This window comes from Somniosus microcephalus, chromosome 13 (genome assembly GCF_052327205.1).
Source record: "Somniosus microcephalus isolate GS21.2 chromosome 13, FLI_Smic_1.0, whole genome shotgun sequence".
NCBI lineage: Eukaryota > Metazoa > Chordata > Chondrichthyes > Squaliformes > Somniosidae > Somniosus > Somniosus microcephalus.
Genome location: NC_140999.1, coordinates 50758756 through 50782529, shown reverse-complemented (window position 1 = coordinate 50782529; position 23774 = coordinate 50758756).

Genomic DNA, 23774 nt, shown 5'->3' with positions numbered 1-23774 from the left:
TCTATAATTATGGGGGATTTTAACTATCATGTTAATTGGACAAATCAAACTGGGCAGTCTGCCTTGAGGATGAGTTCATTGAGTGTATTAGGGATGGGTTTCATGAGCAGTATGTAACTGAACCGACCAGGGGACAAGCAACCTTAGATCTGGTCCTGTGTAACGAGACAGGATTAATTAAAAATGTCCTCATAAAGGATCCCCTTGGAATGAGTGACCATAACATGTTTGAATTCCATATTCAATTAGAGGGTGAGAAGGTTGGATCTCAAACAAGCGTGCTAAGCTTGAATAAAGGAGCCTATGAAGGTATGAGAGCGGAATTGAGTAGAGTGGATTGGGAAAATAGATTAAAGGGTAAGACGATACATGATCAGTGGTGTACATTTAAGGAGTTATTTTACAACTTCCAAAAAATATATATTCCACTGAAAAGAAAAGGGTGTAAAAGAAAAGACAGCCATCCGTGGCTAAGTAAAGAAATTAAGGATAGTATTCGACTAAAAACAAGGGCATATAAGGTAGCCAAATCTAGTGGGAGGATAGAGGATTGGGAAAACTTTAAAAGACAGCAAAAAATAACAAAAAGATTGATTAAGAAAGGGAAGATAGATTATGAAAGTAAATTAGCAAAAAATATAAAAACAGATAGTAAGAGTTTTTATAGTTATATAAAAAGAAAAAGGGTGGCTAAAGTAAATATTGGTCCCTTAGAGGTTGAGACCGGGAAATTAATGGTGGGAAATATGGAGATGGCAAAAACACTGAATGAGTATTTTGTATCAGTCTTTACAGTAGAGGACACTAAGAATATCCCAACAGTGGACAAACAGGGGGCTATAGGGGGGGAGGAGCTAAACACGATCAAAATCACTAAGGAAGTGGTACTCGGTAAAATAAAGGGACTCAAGGCGTATAAATCACCTGGACCTGATGGCTTACATCCTAGGGTCTTGAGGGAAGTGGCGGTAGGGATTGTGGATGCATTGGTGATAATTTTCCAAAACTCCCTGGACTCAGCATAGGTCCCGGCAGACTGGAAAGCTGCTAATGTAACACACTTATTTAAAAAGGGCAGTAGACAGAAGGCTGGAAACTATAGACCGGTTAGCCTAACATCTGTGGTAGGTAAAATTTCGGAGTCCATTATTAAGGAGACAGTAACAGGACATTTGGATAATCATAATTTAATAGGACAAAGTCAGCGTGGTTTTATGAAGGGGAAGTCATGTTTAACAAATTTGCTGGAGTTCTTTGAGGAAGTAACCTATAGGGTGGATAAAGGGGAACCAATGGACGTAGTGTATTTAGACTTCCAAAAGGCATTTGACAAGGTGCCACACAAACGATTATTGCTTAAGATAAAAAATCACGGGATTGGGGGTAATATTCTGGCATGGATAGAGGATTGGCTATCTAACAGAAGGCAGAGAGTTGGGATAATTGGTTCATTCTCAGACTGGCAATCAGCAACTCGTGGTTTTCCACAGGGGTCAGTGCTGGGTCCCCAACTCTTTACAATCTATATTAACGATTTGTATGAGGGGACCGAGTATAACATATCAAAGTTTGCAGATGATACCAAGATGGGAGGGAAAGTAGTGAGTGAGGAGGACATAAAAAACCTGCAAGGGGACATAGACAGGCTAAGTAAATGGGCAGAGATTTGGCAGATGGAATACAATACTGGAAAGTGTGAGGTTATGCACTTTGGCAGGAAAAATCGTAGAGCAAATTATTATCTTAATGGCAAGAAACTGGAAAGTACTGAAGTACAAAGGGATCTGGGGGTCCTGGTGCACGAAACTCAAAAGGTTAGTATGCAGGTGCAGCAAGTGATTAAGAAGGCCAATGGAATGTTGGCTTTCATTGCTAGGGGGATAGAACATAAAAATAGGGAGGTATTGCTTCAGTTGTACAAGGTATTGGTGAGACCGCACCTGGAATTCTGCATACAGTATTGGTGTCCATACTTAAGAAAAGACATACTTGCTCTCTAGTCAGTACAAAGAAGGTTCACTCGGTTAATCCCGGGGATGAGGGGATGGACATATGAGGAGAGGTTGAGTAGATTGGGACTCTACTCATTGGAGTTCAGAAGAATGAGAGGCGATCTTATTGAAACATATAAGATTGTGAAGGGGTTGGATCGGGTGGATGCGGGGAGGATGTTCCCGATGATGGGTGAAACTAGAACTAGGGGGCATAGTCTTAGAATAAGGGGCTGCTCTTTCAAAACTGAGATGAGGAGGAACTACTTCACTCAGAGGGTAGTAGGTCCATGGAATATGCTGCCCCAAAAAGCTGTAGAAGCTACATCATTACATAAATTTAAAACAGAAATAGACAGTTTCCTAGAAGTAAAGGGAATTAAGGGTTACGGGGAGCGGGCAGGAATTTGGACATGAGTCTAGGTTTGGATCGGTCATGGCCCTGTGGGTAGCGGAGCGGGCCCAGGGGCCGTGTAGCCTGATCCTGCTCCTATTTCATGTGCCTAATTCTGTTAGATTCAGGAGATAGTTCTGTGATAGTAGATTGGCGGTTAGGATCAGATCAGCCATGATCTTATTGAATGGCGGAGCAGGCTCGAGGGGCCGATTGGCCTACTCCTGCTCTTATTTCTTATGTTCTTATGTTCTTTAAGATTCAAGTTTCACAAACGGAACCAGCATAAGGATGAAAGCAATGCTGATTATTTAACAGAACTGCGCAAACTATCGAAACACTGCTAGTTTGGAGCGGGACTGGCAGATACCTTCAGGGACAAGTTTGTGTGTGGGCTTCAAAGTGAAGGAACCCAGAAATGGCTTTTATCTGAAAAGGACCTTACGCTGGAAAAGGCTTTCAGCATTGCGGTATCATATGAAGCAGCAGCACGGGGCGCTGCAGAGATACAACAGAGACCGCAAGAATATGGCACAAATGAAATGTCATATGGAACAGAGAAGTGCTATCGCTGCGGCAGAACAACACACGACCAGAATGATTGCTGGTTGAAAGACAAAGTGTGCAGACAGTGTGGAAAAGTAGGACACATAGCACGAGTCTGCAGGTCGGGAAAGAAAGCCAGCAATAAGAAACCGACCAAAGGAAAGTACAAGAAGGTACATAAGATGACGGAGAATAGTTCAGACGAACAAAAGAGTGATAACGACTCCGAAAGCAGGGAACTGAGTTGTCTGAAACTACATAATGTGATCACAACGGAGTATCACCGAACCATTTGGGTCACTCTCAAGATAGCAGGAGTCCAGGTAAAGATGGAATTGTACACAGGATCAGCCCTAACAGTCATAAACCGACGGGACTATGAGCGGCTATTCTCACACATACCCTTGAGAGACACAAAAATTATTTTGAAGACGTACACGGGGCAAAAAGTCTACCCCAAAGGAAAAATAAGGGTGACCATTATATATAACGGTAAGGAAACACCAAAACTAGACCTGTATGTATTGCAAGATGGAGGACCACCATTACTGGGACGTGAATGGATCCAGAAAATACAACTGGATTGGCATTCCATACAGGCACTGACTGTGGCTGGCAAAAAGGATGATGACGTCACACCTGGGCGACTGTCAAAAATCCTAACTGACGTGAAAGAAGTGTTGCAGCAAGGCCTCGGAACACTAAAAGGCATGACAGCAATGATTAAAATTGAAGAAAACGCAAGCCCAAAATTTTTTAAGGCCAGACCGGTACCTTATGCAATCCGCCCAGCCGTCGAAGCAGAGCTGGTGAGTCTGGAACGTTCAGGTGTACTGTCCAAGGTAGACTGGAGCGAGTGGGCTACACCCATCATCCCTGTGATGAAAAAGTCGTTGAGCAGCACGCCTGGGGAACCAAGGAAGGTTCGCATCTGTGGGGACTTTAAGGTAACAGTGAACCCGGTCCTTCACACCGTACAATATCCACTTCCGCGGATTGAAGATATTTTCGCCTCGCTATCTGGAGGGAAACGCTTCACTAAGATTGATCTGGCCCAGGCGTATCTGCAAATGGAGGTAGAAGAAGCATCAAAAAAATACCTCACAATCAACACCCATAAAGGTCTCTACCAATACAACCGGCTGGTATTCGGGGTAGCATCAGCTCAGGCTATTTGGCAGAGGGCAATGGAACAAGTCCTGCAAGGGATCCCAGGGACCCAGTGTTATTTGGACGACATCCTGGTCACGGGCGAAAATGACAGTGATCACCTTGCCAACCTGGAGCAGGTGCTCACTAGATTGCAGGAATATGGGCTCTGAGCTAACCGCCCCAAATGCGAGTTTTTTAGAAAACAGATCTCGTATTGTGGCCACGTTATCGATAAAGAGGGGTTACATAAATCCCCAGAGAAGATTGAGGCAGTAGTCAAGGCTCCAGCACCGGAAAATGAGTCACAACTGAGGTCGTTCCTCGGGCTGGTAAACTACTACCATAAGTTCTTGCCAAATTTGTCTACAATACTACACCCACTGAACACCCTACTGCAAACTGGGGTGCCATGGAAGTGGAGTGACGAATGTAGACAAGGTTTCCAGAAGAGCAAAACACTAATCACATCGAAAGAGGTAATGGCCCATTACAACCCGGCATTACCAATTCGGTTGGCATGTGATGCATCACCCTACGGCATTGGAGCGGTGCTGTCGCACAAATTTTCGGACGGCTCAGAGAGGCCAATAGCCTTTGCGTCACGATCACTAACCTCAGCCGAGCGTAACTACGCCCAGATTGACAGGGAGGCCCTCAGCCTAGTGTGGGGAGTGAAAAAGTTCAATCACTATCTGCACGGGCAGAAATTCACCTTGCTGACTGATCACCAGCCTCTTGTCTCCATTTTTAATCCGAAGAAGGGCGTTCCCGTGATGACTGCGCAACGACTACAAAGATGGTCACTTTTTCTAGGGGCGCACCACTATGAGATTGAATATAAGGGCACGAAACAGCATGGAAATGCTGATGGGCTATCACGCCTGCCACTGCCTACTGCGGAGGAAGCACCAGCAGTGGATCCTGTCGAAATATTCCATTCGACTATAGTTGAATACCTACCGGTAACTAACGCTTGTATCGAAAAGGAAACCAGAAATGACCCGACACTGTCTCGGGTATATGATTTGACGGTGAAGGGATGGCCAGCACATGGCGACTCACTGTTGCCAGCATTCTCGACAAGGAGAGAACAGCTGTCAGTGTGCCGGGGGACCTTGATGTGTGGATCCCGAGTGGTAATTCCACCCAAGTTAAGGGATAGAGTGCTCAATGAGCTTCATGAGTGTCATCTGGGAGGGGTAAAAATGAAAAGCCTAGCCAGGGCTTATGTGTGGTGGCCGGGAATCAATAAACAAATCGAGGACCTGACCAAGAGCTGCTCAGGATGCCAGAAAGTCCAAAATGCACCACCACAGGCCCCTCTACACCCATGGGAGTGGCCCTCATCTCCATGGCAACGGGAGCATATTGATTTTGGTGGTCCATTCATGGACTCAATATTTTTAATAGCCGTGGATGCGCACTCGAAATGGCCTGAGGTCATCAAAATGTCCTCCACCACCACGGAGAAAACTATTGCAGCCCTACGGACCATTTTTGCCAGGAATGGCTTGCCAGAACAGATTTGCTCCGACAACGGACCACAGTTTGTGTCCGAAGAGTTCCGGAGGTTCTTGAAAAAGAATGGGGTAAGACATTACACATCCGCCCCGTATCATCCAGCCACAAATGGATTGGCTGAGAGGTTCGTACAAACCTTTAAGAAGGCAATAAAGGCTATGTACAATGACAACATTCTGCTGCAGCACAAGGTGGACAATTTCCTGTTCGCCTACGGGAATGCGACACATGCAGTCACCAACCAGGCCCCAGCCATGATGTTCTTTAACCAAAGGTTAAGATCTCACCTGGATTTGCTCAGACCAAACGTACGAAGAGATGTTGAGAGTAAGCAATTCCAGCACATCCATGAGAAGCCAACAAGGAGCTTCAATGTAGGGCAACCAGTCTTGGCCCGCGACTACCGAACAGATAAATGGCAGCCAGGAACGATATGCACATGGTAGGGCCCACTAATGTACATAGTGGACTTTGGGGAGAGCATCGTGAGACGCCATGCTGACCAGATCCTAGAGTCACAGGAACAAGTCAACCCCATGCCTCGCCCATACGTACCTGGTGATGAACCCGATGTACAGGTCGCATCTACCCCAGAAACAGTAGCATCGGAAGCTGATGAACCCACCAACGACAGGGGGCCAGAATCGCCTCCGCACCAAGAGCAAGACACTCGGGAAAGGCGCTATCCAGAAAGGATCAGGAAGCCTCCCCAAAGACTGAATATATAAATAGACTATTTTCAGCTAATGTTGCATGTTAAAAGTGTTAATTGTAATTAATTTGATGTTTAATTGTTAAATGAGTGTTATGGTACTGTTAATATAAAAGGGGAGGAATTGTAATGTACATACCTTTAAGGGGGGGAACTACTTTTTACAGCTCATGTGTACTTTAGTCCCGGCAGTGACCACACCTGTATATAGCACTGAGTAGTAATCTGTACAGTCAGTTGCAGTGTGAGCCACGTTGAGTAAGCACCTGTTGTACCGTTCTCTGCAGTCTGTGTCTTATTATACACGGACGCAACACAAAGCTGGTCCAGGCCGTCCCCCAAGGGCATCTGCCAACTCGCTATCTAACCCTCAGCAGCCTTCCCCCAGCCTTGCTGCAGCCACTGGGATCCCATTGCGGAGGAGCTGCAGGCTGGGAAGGGGCCAATCTCGCAAGCAAGGTAGATCACCCTCATTGGCAAAAAGTAGGAGGTGTGGCAAAATGCTGTGTTTTTTTTATGTGAAGGCCGAGGACCATGGTCATTTTTGTTTAACTCTTTTGTTCATTGTCTCCAGGTTGTGAGAGCCAGTTATGTGTCTGACTGTTTTTTGGGGGGTTTCTCTGTATTTGTTTGTCATGCAGGAAGGGCACAGAGTTTGTTAAATAAATAATTGTCTTTATTCAGATTGTGCATGTTTGCACTTTGAACTATTTGTTACCTTGACCGGCTCAGGGTTTGCGGAGCGGGTCCATTCATGTTCTTTCAATGGCATAAGCCATTCCCTGAGAGGGGGCCCAGAACCGACTTACAATTAGCCGCTGACGGACAGCCCTTGCACTTTGTGCCTCCCTCCCGTCTTGGTGCTCCTCCTCCTCCTCCTCCTCTGGTGGTCCTCCAATGTCTGCTGGCAGTGGCTGAGTCCTGAGGATAGCCAGGTTGTGCAGCATGCAGCAAACTACAACGAAATGGGAGACTCGCTCAGGCGAGTACTTTAGGGCTCCTCCGGAACGATCCAGACGGCGGAACCGTTGCTTTAGTACGCCGATTGTGTGCTCAATGATGTTCCTGGTCGCTTGATGGCTGTCATTGTATCGCTCTTCAGCAAGGGTGCTGGGCACATGGAGCGGGGTCATCAGCCAGGTGCACAAAGGATAGCCCTTGTCCCCGAGAAGCCAGCCTCCTGGGTGAGCCGGGGCTTCGAAAAGGTCTGCCACAGAAGTCTGGCGCAGGATGAAGGCGTCGTGGCTGCTGCCTGGAAAGCGGGCATTGACAGCTAGTATCAGCTGCCTGTGGTCACACACCAACTGCACGTTCAACGAATGGAACCCCTTCCAGTTGCGGTAATCCTCGGCATTCTCTAGAGGCGCCCGCAAAGCCACATGCCTGCAGTCAATGGCGCCCTGGACCATGGGGAAGCCCGCTATTCTTGCAAATCGCATTGTGCGCTCCTGCTGCTTGTCGAGGTTCATGGGGTAGGAAATGTACTGACGTCTCCTTTTGAAGAGGGCATTCGTGACTTGGCGGATGCAGCAATGCACCACGAACTGGGAGACATTGGCAATGTCCCCAGTAGCGGATTGGAAGGAGCCAGTGGCATCGAAGTTGAGAGCCACTGTCATCTTCACTGCCACCGACAGAGACGTCCTGCTCCTCAGCTGAGGCTGCAGATCTCTCTGAAGCAGGTGGCAGATCTCAGTGACCACCTCCCTTCTGAATCGAAGCCTCCGAATGCACTGCTCCTCAGACATGTTGAGGTAGGAGAACTGCTGGCGGTATACCCTGGGAGGGTAAGGCCTCCTGTGCCGACACCTGTCGGCCCTCCTCTGTCTGGCCATGATTGGCACTCTCTCTCGGCGTCTCTGAGCCCTCTCAATGCAATGGAGAAACCCAATGTTTCCACCCATTGCAGCCCCCATTATATGTGGCCACTCAAGGCTATGGCACTGAGGAATCAATCCAACTGTAAAGCTCTGGGCTGAAGCCAGAAGTACCTGTGCGAGCGCTGAGTCAAAGCAGAAAGCTCTCTCCCTTTGTCTCTCTGCAAACCTCTCTCCCTCTCACACAGAAGGAGTGGTCCAAAATGGCTACCACTAAGAAGGCAGGAAGAGCCCCCTTTAAATAGCGCCTCCCCAGCCCCACAGCGACTGGGAACCGTTCCACTCAACCAGTCGCTGGGAGCGCCAGGCGGAAAGAAGGGGGGCGCCACTGAAGTTCCGGTTCAGGGCGCACCAAGGGCGTTGCACCATGAAATGACGTCAGGATCTGCGCGCACAGCTGAGCGGGCGTTGCGGTTTTGCGCCGCCGCTAAATGTCCACTCAAGTTCGCGAGAGGCGCAGATCGCGCCGCACCTGGGCGCTAGCCGCTTCGCGCCTCACTTATCGCCCTCTTAAGGCGCTAGCGGCTGGCGCTACCAACTGAATTTCTAGGCCATAGAGTTTTAAATAGACTCTGTAAATAGTCTGTAAGGGGGAAAAATTCGGTATCCACCATTTTGGAGCATTAACTTTAGCGCCCGACACTAATTAGCGCCGGCGAACGCAAAATTGAGTTTTAGCGCCTCAAGAGGGAAGTGAAGCACTAAATCAAGTGCTACACACTTCTCTTAGGGCACTAACATCGCAGAACGGGCGCTACCTTCAGAGCGCTAATGAAGTTCCGGCGCTGTCAATTAGAGTCCTCAGACAGACTGGCGCCTTCCAGTTCTTAAAGGGGAGGCTCAATCATGCTGCACAGCCTCACTCTTATCATTGCTGCTTGTGACCTGGGCCTGCAAGGAGCTGCAAGCCTTCATTCAAGCAACTGAGGGCTGATCAGAGGCCCAGAGAGAGAGAGAGCCGGTTCAGTGACCACACTTTGGAGGCTCTGGTCGCAGCTGTGGAACGCCGACGGGCAGTGCTCTTCCCGGACACTGGCAGGAGGCCATTGCCACAGGACTTCAGGAGGATGTGGAGGGAGGTCGCCCAGGAGGTGTCGGCCAGAAGTGTGGTCCCCAGAACTCCCAACCAATGACAGAAGAAATTCAACGACCTCACTCGGGTGGTCAGGGTGAGTACATGCTTCACAAACCTCTACATGCCACCATCTCAACCTCACTCTGTGCACACACTGTATAAACTGCCACATTCCCAACGCTCACCCGCCAACTATGCGCACCTACTAAAAGTGACATGCACATCTCACGCCTGGCATACATTAACTGCCATTCAACTATGGTAGGCACATCTGCCAAACACATAGCTGCACGCTCACTCACACACTTCCCTTTTTCTTGCAGGCCAAGCTTGCTCACAACAGGAGGGAGGAGGCGAGTCGGAACTGCACCCCCTTCCAGACCTGGAGGAGCGAGTGGGGCGCATCATTGCTGCCTAGGTCATGGGTGCTGTGGCCGTCGGAGACGTCGGACCCCTTGGGGACAACAATGGTGTGTTCATCACCTCTCCCTCTTCGCTCATACCACTTCCCCCTCACACCACAAGCCTTTCCCATTTTCCATCTAAGTACACTGTCTCCATTCCTTGCTCCCTTCCTGCCCCCCTCCCTGACCTTAACCCCACTCTTGTGCCTTTATGCTTTTAGATAATTAGTCACCAGCTGACTAGCCTGTCCCTCAGCTTCCCAGTGGCAGCGACGTGGGAGAGGAGGAGGAAGAACAAGCCAGAGCCTCACTGCCTGGGTCTCCCGAAGGCGGTAGGTTCGATAATGGGGTGACGCGGTCACTGGAGGGGAGCCTAGTAGATGTGTCTGATGTGGGTGAAACCCCAGGACCCAGCGGGCTGCAGCAACGCCACGGGGGAAAGGGAAGCTCGGGGGCCAACTCCCCGGAGGGTGAGTTTGCGTGCGAGTTCTGCTGCACAGGACTCAGATGAGGACCTCGATGTGGAGGCGATGACCACATGGGCGATGGGCATGCACACTGAGCTCATGGGTGCAATGGTAAGAGCAGTCAAGGCAGCGGAGCTGTTGCTTTAGCACCCCGATAGTCTGTTCGATCAGGTTCCTGGTGGCGCTATGGCTGTCATTGTATGCGTGCTGAGCAGGAGTGTTGAGGTTGCGGATGGGTGTCATCAGCCAGGTGGCGAGTGGATAACCCTTGTCTCCAAGCAGCCAGCCGTGAGCTTCATGTGATGGGTGGAACAGTGCTGGGACACTTTCATTATCCCACTGTCGCAGGATGAATGCATCATGGCTGCTGCCAGGATAGAGGATATTGATGGCAAGGATGCGCTGTCTGTGGTCACACACCAACTGAATGTTCAGAGAGTGGAAGCCTTTGTGGTTGCTGAAAACCTCTGCATTATGATGAGGTGCCCGCAATGCCATGTGGGTGCAGTCAGTGGCGCCCTGAACATGGGAACCATGTACTCCCTTCTCCTTCTGTTGAGAGCGTCTGTTACCTCCCGGATGCAGCAATGGACGGCAAACTGCAAAATGTTTGCAATACCCCCTGTTGAAGCCTGGAAGGAGCCGCTGGCGTAGAATTTGAGAGCGACTGTGACCTTCACTGCCACAGAGAGAGACGTCCTGGTCCTGAGCTGAAGCTGGAGATCTGGCTGCAGGAGGTGGCAGAGCTCTGTAACCACCTCCTTGCTGAAGCAGAGCCTTCTAAGGCCCTGCTCCTCTGACAGATGAATGTAGAAGTGCTCCCGGAAAACCCTGGGAGGCTAAGGTTTCCTGTTGAAAGCCCTGTTGGCCCTCCTCCCTCTGACCACGTTTTCTAATCTTTCTCTATGCCTCCGCTGCCTCCAACAATGACGCTTGAGGGCGAGATCCAGTGCCAGTACAGCCCCCAATAAGTGTAGGATATGTTGCACTATCAAATGCAACGTAAATGAAATTGATAAATATTTCTCAGCCAGAATACCACTTCAAGTTGAAAACGGTCAAATGGGTCAAAACGCCTGTCTGCTTGTGTCAAACTGAAAAGGCAGCGTGTTTGCTGACAAAAAAAAGCCCGGAAGTTGACCCCTTTATATAGCGCTCCCCCCAGCGCTCACCCGACTGCAAACCGCCTCCTGTACCTGTCGTTGCTAACGGCAGGCACTCAGGCAGGAGGCGCACCTGGATGACATCATGATGTCCGGGCGCAGGAGATCGTGGCGCTAGTGGTTACCGCCGGCGCAAACCTCCAGCTCAATCTCGTGGACGTCGGTATTAGCGCCGCGCCCAGTCACAATGTTGGTAGCGCCCCATTGGTGTTCCCTGGGGAGGCGTAAAGCCACCAAATTTCTCCCCGTAAATGTTTTCTGTAAAATGCACTGTTTGCGGTAAATCCTGCCATAAATCCCATCCTGCCTCCAACTCATTGGCTGACACAGTGGTGTCAATAGACACTCTGGATTACATAATAGTTTGAAAAGATTAGAGATTGTAGGAGGAAGGGAAGACTGAGAGAGGCAGGAAGATCCGTAGTTTTGAAATTATGGCTGTTAGATCCGTGATTCTGAGAGTATGATGTTTTTCAATAACCACACGGATGCTGTAACTTAACAATCAACAAGTATTTACTGGAGTAGGGTAGTCTCAAGACTGGGGTACAGAGGCATGCTCAAGGCTTATATACAGGTGTGGTCACTGCCGGTACTACAGTATACAGGAGCTGTAAAAGTAGTTCTCTCTTAAAGGTACATACACTACAATGGCGAAGAATGTGTTAGGATAGGAGATGGTGCAGTGAGTCTTGATCTCAAGGCTGTGGCAATGAAGGTGGAAGAATGTGTTGGACGCCACGCTATACCTCTGCTAACATAGGGAATGCCCACCTCTTGAGCTGTACCCCATGCCTTCTTATTTACCTGGTGTGCTGGCTGCAGAGGTAAGTGGAACTCCTCTCTAGGCGAAATTAGCCAGTGGTATTGTCGGGAAAAACAAAAGTCATCTTTCTCAGCAGCCCATAAGCTGAATTGAAACCAGATGGTTCTGCCATCCACAATCATATTATACAGGCGATTAAATCTTGCTTGCTGTGATTAAACTGAACACAATTAGCTGTCGGGAAGTATTCATCCCAATCAGGCTACATTTATGTAAATGACTTCACTCACTAGACAATACTGCCTCCTGAAAAGAGGCAGCACCTCGTTTGCTTGTTAATTTGGAAGGCATTTCAACCCCTGTCGAGAAAATATTGAAACAATGATTCCCAGCACGATTCTGTTTCATTTCATTGTTCCATAAAGTGGCCAGACACTAGGCTCAGCCATAAAGTAATAGTGTAATTTGAGGAAAGCAGTCGGTGGGTTATAGTGTCCAGATCAAAATGGATTGTGTTTCAACATCTCATCAACGAGCCACCTTGGACAAACTTACTTTGTTTGTACTTTGAAGAGTATATGAAGTTATTGAATCTTATCTGGAAAATTGAAAGGAAGACATTTGAAGAGAAGCCTCTACATCACTGGCGCATTGCATTGCTTCCAATCGACAGGCCTACGACAGCCCATAAACCCTGACCTACAGCTGAGCGTCCAGTCTATAAAATTGTAAACTGTCCAAAAACTCTACAGAATAATTCTCCCTCCTTCACCCTCTCAATTGTCATGACAAACCTGGATTGCTTAATATTTTTCTGCAGAACTCCAATTAAGAACTTAATCCATGAGAGAGGGCTTAACATGATATTGATGTTAATAAGTGCGAATAGATGAATTTGTAAAGAGGTTTAATTTTTCTTGGCGGTCTTACTGATCTAATCAGTTTGAGATGATGCCTGCATCCAGTTCCTGGGGGAATCCTAGCAACTGAGTCTCATTGATGCAGTACCAGGCCAATGATATAATAGGGGATGGTTATTTTATCCATTCTCAGGATGTGGCCATCACTGGCAAGGCCAGCATTAAATGCCCATCTCTAGTTGCCCTTGAGATGGTGGTGGTGGGCCTTCTTCTAGTACAACTGAGTGGCTTGCTAGGCCACTTTAGAGGCCAGTTAAGAGTTAACCATGTTGACGTGGGCCTGGAGCCACATATAGGCCAGACTGGGTAAGGACGGCAGATTTCCTTCCCTAAAGGACATTAGTGAAACAATGGTGTTTTTATGACAATCTGACAGCTTCATGGCCACTTTTACAGATGACAGTTTTTTATTTCCTTGGTGCTTGGGAGAGGCTCAAGCCTTGGCCTGCAGGATTAGGGCTGGCTCTTAGGCTTTGTAAATGTCTCATTCCTGTCTCCCCAAAGCCTTTCCACCATTGTTGCGTCCGTGTATAATAAGACACAGACTGCGGAGAACGGTACAACAGGTGTTTACTCAACGTGGCTCACACTGCAACTGATCTGTACAGATTACTACTCAGTGCTATATACAGGTGTGGTCACTGCCGGTACTGCAGAATACATGAGCTGGAAAACATAGTTCCCCCCTTAAAGGTATATACATTACAATTCCTCCCCTTTTAGATTAACAGTGCCATAACACTCATTTAACAATTAAATATCAAACTAATTACAATTAACACTTTTAACATGCAACATTAGCTGAAAATAGTCTATTTATATATTCAGTCTTTGGGGAGGCTTCCTGATCCTTTCTGGATAGCGCCTTTCCCGAGTGTCTTGCTCTTGGTGCGGAGGCGATTCTGGCCCCCTGTCGTTGGTGGGTTCATCAGCTTCCGATGCTACTGTTTCTGGGGTAGATGCGACCTGTACATCGGGTTCATCACCAGGCACGCATGGGCGAGGCATGGGGTTGACTTGTTCCTGTGACTCTAGGATCTGGTCAGCATAGCGTCTTACGATGCTCTCCCCAACGTCCACTGTGTACATTAGTGGGCCCTGCCGTGTGCATATCGTTCCTGGCTGCCATTTTTCTGTTCAGTAGTCGCGGGCCAAGACTGGTTGCCCTACATTGAAGCTCCTTGTTGGCTTCTCATGGATGTGCTGGAATTGCTTACTCTCAACATCTCTTCGTACGTTTGGTCTGAGCAAATCCAGGCGAGATCTTAACCTTCGGTTAAAGAACATCATGGCTGGGGCCTGGTTGGTGACTGCATGTGTCGCATTCCGGTAGGCGAACAGGAAATTGTTCACCTTGTGCTGCAGCGGAATATTGTCATTGTACATAGCCTTTATTGCCTTCTTAAAGGTTTGTACGAACCTCTCAGCCAATCCATTTGTGGCTGGATGATACGGGGCGGATGTGCAATGCCTTACCCCATTCTTTTTCAAGAACCTCCGGAACTCTTCGGACACAAACTGTGGTCCGTTGTCGGAGCAAATCTGTTCTGGCAAGCCATTCCTGGCAAAAATGGTCCGTAGGACTGCAATAGTTTTCTCCGTGGTGGTGGAGGACATTTTGATGACCTCAGGCCATTTCGAGTGAGCATCCACGGCTATTAAAAACATTGAGTCCATGAATGGACCAGCAAAATCAATATGCACCCGTTGCCATGGAGCTTTTATCGTTGCGGGGGACTTCAATCACATAAACCTAAAAACTGTACGACCGAAATTCCACAAGAATGTCTCCTGCCCCACAAGAGGGGAGAACACACTGGATCAAGTCTACACGAGCATTGTAGACGCTTATAAGGCCATTCCCTGCCCCCACCTTGGGAAGTCTGACCACCTCTCTCTGTTTCTAGCCCCGGCATACAAACCGCTCATCAAAAGAGGGAGAACATCAGTGAGAGCAGTGAAAGTATGGCCAGAGGGGGCAGTATCGGAGCTTCAGGACTGCTTCGAACGCACTGACTGGGGCATGTTTGCCCATAATGACATCAAGGAATACGCATCCACAGTGCTATTCTACATCAACAGCTGCGTCGAGGTCGTCACGACCCATAAAAATATCAGGACATACCCCAACCAGAAACCCTGGATGATCGGAGAGGTCCGCTCACTGTTGAAAGCACGCGACGCAGCATTTAAATCTGGCGACGCGGCGGCTTACAGTGCAGCTAGGACCAACCTAAAAAAGGGTATCAGGACTGCCAAAAGGAAACAGACACTGCGGATAGAGGATCACTTCCGTAACAACTCGGACCCCCGGCGCATATGGCAAGGCATCCAGTCCATCACTGACTACAAGGGCAAAAACACCAGTCCCCCGGTTAGCGATGCCTCCCTTCCGGAGGAGCTTAACAACTTCTACGCTCGCTTCGACAGGGACAACATGGAGCCGGCTACCAAAGCCTTGCCACCCCCAGAAGACCAGGTGCTCACTCTGTCGACCTCCGACGTAAGGGGTGTTCTACGCGGAGTGAACACACGAAAGGCTGCTGGACCGGATAGCATCCCTGGACGGGTACTCAAGGAATGTGCTGATCAGCTGGCTGATGTCTTCACCGCCATCTTCAATCTGTCATTGGCCCAGGCAGTAGTCCCTACATGCTTCAAGACCGCTACCATTATTCCTGTGCCAAAACAAACGGCTGTGACGTGCCTGAACGACTATCGACCTGTCGCACTCACACCCATCATAATGAAGTGTTTCGAGAGACTGGTCTTGGCCCACATCTAAGCCAGTGTTCCTGCCTCCCTTGACCAACACCAGTTTGCCTATCATGCAAACAGATCAATGGAGGATGCAATCACAACTGCTCTACACTCGGCACTGAATCACCTAGATGGTAAGGAGACCTACATCAGAATGCTGTTTATAGACTACAGCTCAGCATTCAACACTATCGTCCCCAACAAGCTGGCCACCAAACTCCACACTCTTGGCCTGAACACTTCCCTCTGCAACTGGACCCTGGACTTCCTAACAAACAGACCCCAGTCTGTCAAATTAGGTAACCACACCTCCCCCCCACTGACCCTGAACACGGGGGCCCCACAAGGATGTGTGCTGAGCCCCCTCCTCTACTCCCTCTTCACCCACGACTGTGTGGCTGTTAATGGTTCCAACACCATCATCAAGTTTGCGGATGACACCACGGTAGTAGGCCAGATCACCAACAACGATGAGTCAGCCTACAGGGAGGAGGTCCAGCATCTCGTGAAGTGGTGCACCGATAACAGCCTGGCCCTTAACACCAAGAAAACAAAAGAAATCATTGTGGACTTCAGGAAGTCCAAAGGCGGAAGTCACACCCCCATCCACATCAATGGGGCTGTGGTGGAAAGGGTGGACAGCTTTAAGTTCCTCGGAGTCCACATCACGGAAGACCTCTCCTGGTCTCTCAACACCTCCTCTCTGGTGAAGAAGGCCCAGCAGCGCCTATATTTGTTAAGGAGGCTGAAGGGATGTAACCTGTCACCCCTGATCCTCTCTAACTTTTACCGCTGCACTATAGAAAGCATCCTGACAAACTGTATCACAGTATGGTATGGCAGCTGTAGCTACTATGACCAGAAAGCCCTGCAGCGGGTAGTCAAAACTGCCCAACGCATTACCGGCACCCGGCTACCGACCATAGAGCACATATGCCAGAAACGCTGTCTACGGAGGTCACGGTCCATCATCAAAGACCCTACCCACACCAGCCACAGTCTGTTCACCCTCCTACCATCTGGGAGACGCTACAGATGCATTCGCACCCGTACGACCAGATTTAGGAACAGCTTCTTTCCCAGGGCTGTCATCCTACTGAACTCCACAAATAAACTCTAAAGCCTGCACATCTACCAATGCACTTTATTATGGTCATATTTATGTTAATATACTACAAGCCAAATGTATGTTGAATGTTTAAATGTCTTAATCCAAATGTGCACTCTCGGGAGCCGCAAGCCTACATTTCGTTGTACTGCACTTGTGCACTAACAATGACAATAAAAGTTGATTTGATTTGAATTGATTTTGATGAGGGCCACTCCCATGGGTGTAGAGGGGCCTGTGTTGGTGCATTTTGGACTTTCTGGCATCCTGAGCAGCTCTTGGTCAGGTCCTCGATTTGTTTATCGATTCCCGGCCACCACACATAAGCCCTGGCTAGGCTTTTCATTTTTACCCCTCCCAGATGACACTCATGAAGCTCATTGAGCACTCTATCCCTTAACTTGGGTGGAATTACCACTCGGGATCCACACATCAATGTCCCCCGGCACACTGACAGCTGTTCTCTCCTTATCGAGAATGCTGGCAACAGTGAGTCACCATGTGCTAGCCATCCCTTCACCGTCAAATCATATACCCGAGACAGTGTCGGGTCATTTCGGGTTTCCTTTTCGATACAAGCGTTAGTTACCGGTAGGTATTCAACTATAGTCGAATGGAATATTTCGACAGGATCCACTGCTGGTGCTTCCTCCGCAGTAGGCAATGGCAGGCGTGATAGCCCATCAGCATTTCCATGCTGTTTCGTGCCCTTATATTCAATCTCATAGTGGTGCGCCCCTAGAAAAAGTGACCATCTTTGTAGTCGTTGCGCAGTCATCACCAGAACGCCCTTCTTCGGATTAAAAATGGAGACAAGAGGCTGGTGATCAGTCAGCAAGGTGAATTTCTGCCCGTGCAGATAGTGATTGAACTTTTTCACTCCCCACACTAGGCTGAGGGCCTCCCTGTCAATCTGGGCGTAGTTACGCTCGGCTGAGGTTAGTGATCATGACGCAAAGGTTATTGGCCTCTCTGAGCCGTCCGAGAATTTGTGCGACAGCACCGCTCCAATGCCGTAGGGTGACGCATCACATGCCAACCGAATTGGTAATGCTGGGTTGTAATGGGCCAATACCTCTTTCAATGTGATTAGTGTTTTTCTCTTCTGGAAAGCTCATCTACATTCGTCACTCCACTTCCATGGCACCCCAGTTTGCAGTAGGGTGTTCAGTGGGTGTAGTATTGTAGACAAATTTGGCAAGAACTTATGGTAGTAGTTTACCAGCCCGAGGAACAACCTCAGTTGTGACACATTTTCCGGTGCTGGAGCCTTGACTACTGCCTCAATCTTCTCTGGGGACTTATGTAACCCCTCTTTATCAATAACGTGGCCACAATACGAGATCGGTTTTTAAAAAACTCGCATTTGGGGCGGTTAGCTCGGAGCCCATATTCCTGCAATCTAGTGAGCACCTGCTCCAGGTTGGCAAGGTGATCACTGTCATTTTCGCCCATGACCAGAATGTCGTCCAAATAACACTGGGTCCCTGGGATCCCTTGCCGGAGCTGATGCTACCCCGAACACCAGCCGGTTGTATTGGTAGAGACCCCTATGGGTGTTGATTGTGAGGTATTCTTTTGATGCTTCTTCTACCTCCATTTGCAGATACGCCTGGGCCAGATCAATCTTAGTGAAGCGTTTCCCTCCAGCTAGCGAGACGAAAATATCTTCAATCCGCGGAAGTGGATATTGTACGGTGTGAAGGACCGGGTTCACTGTTACCTTAAAGTCCCCACAGATGCGAACCTTCCTTGGTTCCCCAGGCATGCTGCTCAACGACTTTTTCATCACAGGGACGATGGGTGTAGCCCACTCGCTCCAGTCTACCTTGGACAGTACACCTGAACGTTCCAGACTCTCTAGCTCTGCTTCGACGGCTGGGCAGATCGCATAAGGTACCGGTCTGGCCTTAAAAAATTTTGGGCTTGCGTTTTCTTCAATTTTAATCGTCGCTGTCATGCCTTTTAGTGTTCCGAGTCCTTGCTGGAACACGTCTTTCGCGTCAGTTAGGATCTTTGACAGTCGCCCAGGTGTGACGTCATCATCCTTCTTGTCAGCCACAGTCAGTGCCTGTGTGGAATGCCAATCCAGTTGTATTTTCTGGATCCATTCACGTCCCAGTAATGGTGGTCCTCCATCTTGCAATACATACAGGGCTAGTTTTGGTGTTTCCTTACCGTTATATATAACGGTCACCCTTATTTTTCCTTTGGGGTAGACTTTTTGCCCCGTGTCCGTCTTCAAAATAATTTTTGTGTCTCTCAAGGGTATGTGGGAGGATAGCCGCTCGTAGTCCCGTCGGTTTATGACTGTTAGGGCTGATCCTGTATCCAATTCCATCTTTACCTGGACTCCTGCTAACTTGAGAGTGACCCAAATGGTTCGGTGATCCTCCGTTGTGATCACATTATGTAGTTTCAGACAACTCAGTTCCCTGCTTTCAGAGTCGTTATCACTCTTTTGTTCGTCTGAACTATTCTCCATCATCTTATGTACCTTCTTGTACTTTCCTTTGGTAGGTTTCTTATTGCTGGTTTTCTTTCCCGACCTGCAGACTCGTGCTATGTGTCCTACTTTTCCACACTGTCTGCACACTTTGTCTTTCAACCAGCAATCATTCTGGTCGTGTGTTGTTCTGCCGCAGCGATAGCACTTCTCTGTTCCATATGACATTTCGTTTGTGCCATATTCTTGCGGTCTCTGTTGTATCTCTGCAGCGCCCCGTGCTGCTGCTTCATAAGATACCGCAATGCTGAAAGCCTTTTCCAGCGTAAGGTCCTTTTCAGATAAAAGCCTTTTCTGGGTTCCTTCACTTTGAAGCCCACACACAAACTTGTCCCTTAAGGTATCTGCCAGTCCCGCTCCAAACTGGCAGTGTTTCGATAGTTTGCGCAGTTCTGTTAAATAATCAACATTGCTTTCATCCTTATGCTGGTTCCGTTTGTGAAACTTGAATCTTTCTACTATCAGCAGCGGTGTGGGGTTTAAATGTTCCTTTAGTGTCGTTACTATGTCTTCAAAACTCTTTTCCATTGGCTTCGTTGGGGTTACTAGTTTTGTAATAAACCATACTGTAGTGTATGTAACTGTTCTACCTTTAAGAGAACTATTGTATGTAACCGTCCACCTTTAAGAGAACTATTTTAGGTGTGGCACTACTTTATCCTGGCTGCTGTATACTGTAATACTGACGGTGACCACACCGGTATATAAGTGCTGTGGCAGAATTTATTGGGCAGATTCACCCTGACCTTCGAATAGTAAAGTCCTGTTTAAGTTACTCTTGTAGTCTGTGTATTACTTCGCTATACAACCCACAGACTTTACAGTGGTGACGAGTTCGATCTTACCCTGCGGCAACAATACTTCTGAAGAAGTAAACGAGCGTCGAAAAGAGGCACCCGCCCTCGTCGTTTTGCTGAGAGAAAACTCGAGTCTGCAGACCAAGAAAGGAGGAAGATTCAAACACGAAGTCTTCCATCAGCAACAGGCACGGATTGTCCCTTCTGCCACGGTGGTGAGTGAGCCGATCAACACGAGAAGCAAGTCGGCCACGGTGACTGTGAGTAAAGGGAAAATAGAAACAAATAAACGGAGGATAAGGGCGGTGCACTCGACCACGGCCGAGGGGGAAAGGAGCCGGACAGAAGTCGGGCCCAGAGGCACTGAGACTGGGGCAGCGTGGAGCAGAAGCCGCGGTACAAGCGGGCTGGGGAGCGTCGTGAGACGACTAGACCGCGACGGCGAAAAAGGCCGGACAACTACCGCGACCACGAGGCGCTGCGACCGGGATCGTAAGGCGCGGGAAGATATAAAAATAAATAAGCCACGGAGAACTCAGCCGCAGCCGGGGAGGAAAGCACCGGACTGCGAGAGGGCTGGGAGGCGCGATTGGAGCGAAAAAGGCCGGGCACCTACCGAGGCCGCGAGGCGCTGCGACCGGGATCATAAGGCGCGGAGGCAATAAATAAATAAATAACTAAATAACCCGCGAAGAATCAGCCGCAGCCGGGGAGGAAAGGACCGGACTGCGGGAGGTCTGGGAGAGGCGTTTAAAGCCGCTGAGGGAGAGCCACGCGAGCGGGAGAGACAGAGCCCGAGAGAGAGCGAGCGAGAGCCGAGCGAGCGGGAGAGACAGAGCCCGAGAGAGAGCGAGCGAGAGCCGCGCGAGCGGGAGAGACAGAGCCCGAGAGAGAGACCGAGCGAGGTTCCGGCCAGCGGCTTGCAGCAGCTGCCGTGAAGGACCAGGAGCTGGATCTGTCCGACGCCAACTGGTTGTCCCCAGCGCCGGTTGCCCCTGCCGAAAAGAAGAAGGGGGGGGAACAAGGAACGCGATCGGCTTTTCTAGTGCGCGCTTCAGAATAAACTGAAGCCGGCGCACAGGCTACAAACCCCGTAAACCAGCGGTCGTCGCCCGAGGGCAAAGCTTACCCCTCCCACCAGAGGAAGAAGTCAGGAGCGGGAAACCGCCATTTTGCCAGTAGGGGGGAAGAAGACAAGCGCGGGAAACCGCCATTTTGCCAGTAGGCGGGGAAGAAGACAAGCGCGGGAAACCGCCATTTTTGGAAAAAAAAAAGAAAAAGTATAAAGTTAAAGAGAAATCCTGTTGTTTCGCAGAAAGATAGTGGGAGATAGTGAAGATGCCTAAGCATGGTAACATCAACAACTTCGATGCCGAGGTGGAAGATTGGGCCACGTACGTAGAACGTATCGAGATATATTGTGAGGCCAATAAAATAGAAGATGATGATAAAGCTATAACCTTGCTAAACTCGATGGGCGCGAAGACATACGGGTTATTGAAGCATCTTCTATCACCAGCTAAACCGGCGGATCAGACTTTCGATAATATTGTTGCTGTTCTGAAGGATCACTTGAACCCCACACCGCTGATGTTGGCGGAACGATTCAAATTTTATGCGAGAACGCAACAGAAAGAGGAAAGCAACGCGGAATACTTGGTCGAACTGCGTAGATTAGCGAAATACTACCAGTTTGGAGGAAATCTGACAGAGGCATTGTGAGACAAGTTCGTGTGCGGGTTGTCGAAGGAAGGAACGCAAAAGCGACTGCTCGAAGAGAACAACCTGACACTTGAGAGGGCTGTTCTTATTGCAGCATCACACGAAGCCGCAGCGAAAGGAACTGCGGAAATGCAGCTAAAGGCAGCGGTACTCAGTGTGGATCAAATTACTTCGGGTACAACGAAATGTTATCGTTGTGGGAAGACAACACACGACCAGAACCAATGCTGGTTTAAAAACCAGGAATGTAGAAAATGTGGCAAACTGGGTCACATAGCTAAAGTATGCCGGTCAGGGAAGAAGACCAACAACCAAAGAAAACCATCACAGGAAAAGTACAACAAAGTACACAAGGTGGCTGAGAAGAGTTCAGATGAACCGAATTCGGATTCAGACCCAAACGGCCAGGAACTGGGTAGTCTGAGAATTCACAATGTGAGTAAGGAAGCTGACCTACAAACTATCTGGGTCATGCTAAAAATAGCCGGAGTCCAAGTAAAAATGGAGTTGGACACTGGATCAGCCCTATCAGTCATAAATCGAAGGGATTACAACCGGCTATTCTCACATATACCCTTGAGAGATACCAAGTTCGTATTGCAGACATACATGGGGCATAAAGTATACCCCATGGGAAAGATAAGAGTCAAGGTGAGAGACAGGGGCAAAGAACACCCAGGAATGGACTTATATGTACTACCTGAGGGAGGACCACCACTTCTAGGACGGGAGTGGATCAAGAAAATAGACATGGAATGGCACTACCTAAAAGCAATAACGAGTGAGGACTCGGTGCGGACAATCAGCTCAGACTCTGAAACGGATGACGATAAGTCCAGCCCAAGTATGAAAGACAAGGCTAAAATGGACTTGCTGACTAAGGTTGGAAAAACAAAGGCGTGCATAAAGGCTTATGCTCCAGAGGAGAACAAAGTTTCAGAACAGAACTCCACTGAACAACAACAACATAGTTTGACAGAGAATTCTGAGTCTGTTCAGTTTACAGACATATACATTACTGAGGAACACCGAGCTCGAACTCAAACTTATTTCAAATTACGACAGCAATTAGAGCAATTGAGTTGCCGTCTCGAACAAGAGATGAAAGCAATGAAAAAGTTCTATGACACCGAATGGGAGAATCTGGAAAGACAACAGAAGCAGCTGAGGGAGAAAAGGGAGCAGGAGCACACAAACCATCTGCGAGAGGAGGCCAAACGAATCAAAGCTGATTCGGTCTCTGAAGGTGCGTGCTCTAATCTGGTGCAGCAAGATGTTCAGCAACTGAAGGCGCTTGTTAGCAGGTTGCAGGCAGAAAAGGCTGATTTGGTCGCCATGAATTCCGAGCTCCTACTGAAGTCGGGTGCAGCATCACCGGACGATTCAATTGTGGAAATTCGAATGGTGGGGGCTGCAGATGATGGCAAAGTAGAAACAGCAAAGGAGCCCCAGGGCAAGGTTCTAAACAGCCCTGCAGCTAATGGGAAATGGATGATGGCAGAAGAGTTAACAGTCAGCCAACTCCTTCATATGCTGAGGGACAAGACTCTGAAATGGGAAAAACTTGAACACGAGCCTCAATCTTCAAAGAAAAGGGGTTCGAGCTCTCAAAAGTTATTGAAATAGCTGAAGTGGCAACACAGACAGAGAAGACGGCAGCAGAGCAGCCCTTGGATGCCAAAAGTACGCTGACTCACGTCAATGTAGAACAACAGAATGCTGAAACAGCTACTTCAGTAGAGGGATTGAATAGTCCGATCAATCAATCTCCGAAGGAAGTTGAAGTATTGAAATCACAAATGAGGTCATTAGTAAAAGACTTGCTGAAAGCCCAGAAAAAGCTGGATGAAGCGGAACACATGAAGAAGTCTCTTCAGGAAAGATGTCTGGATT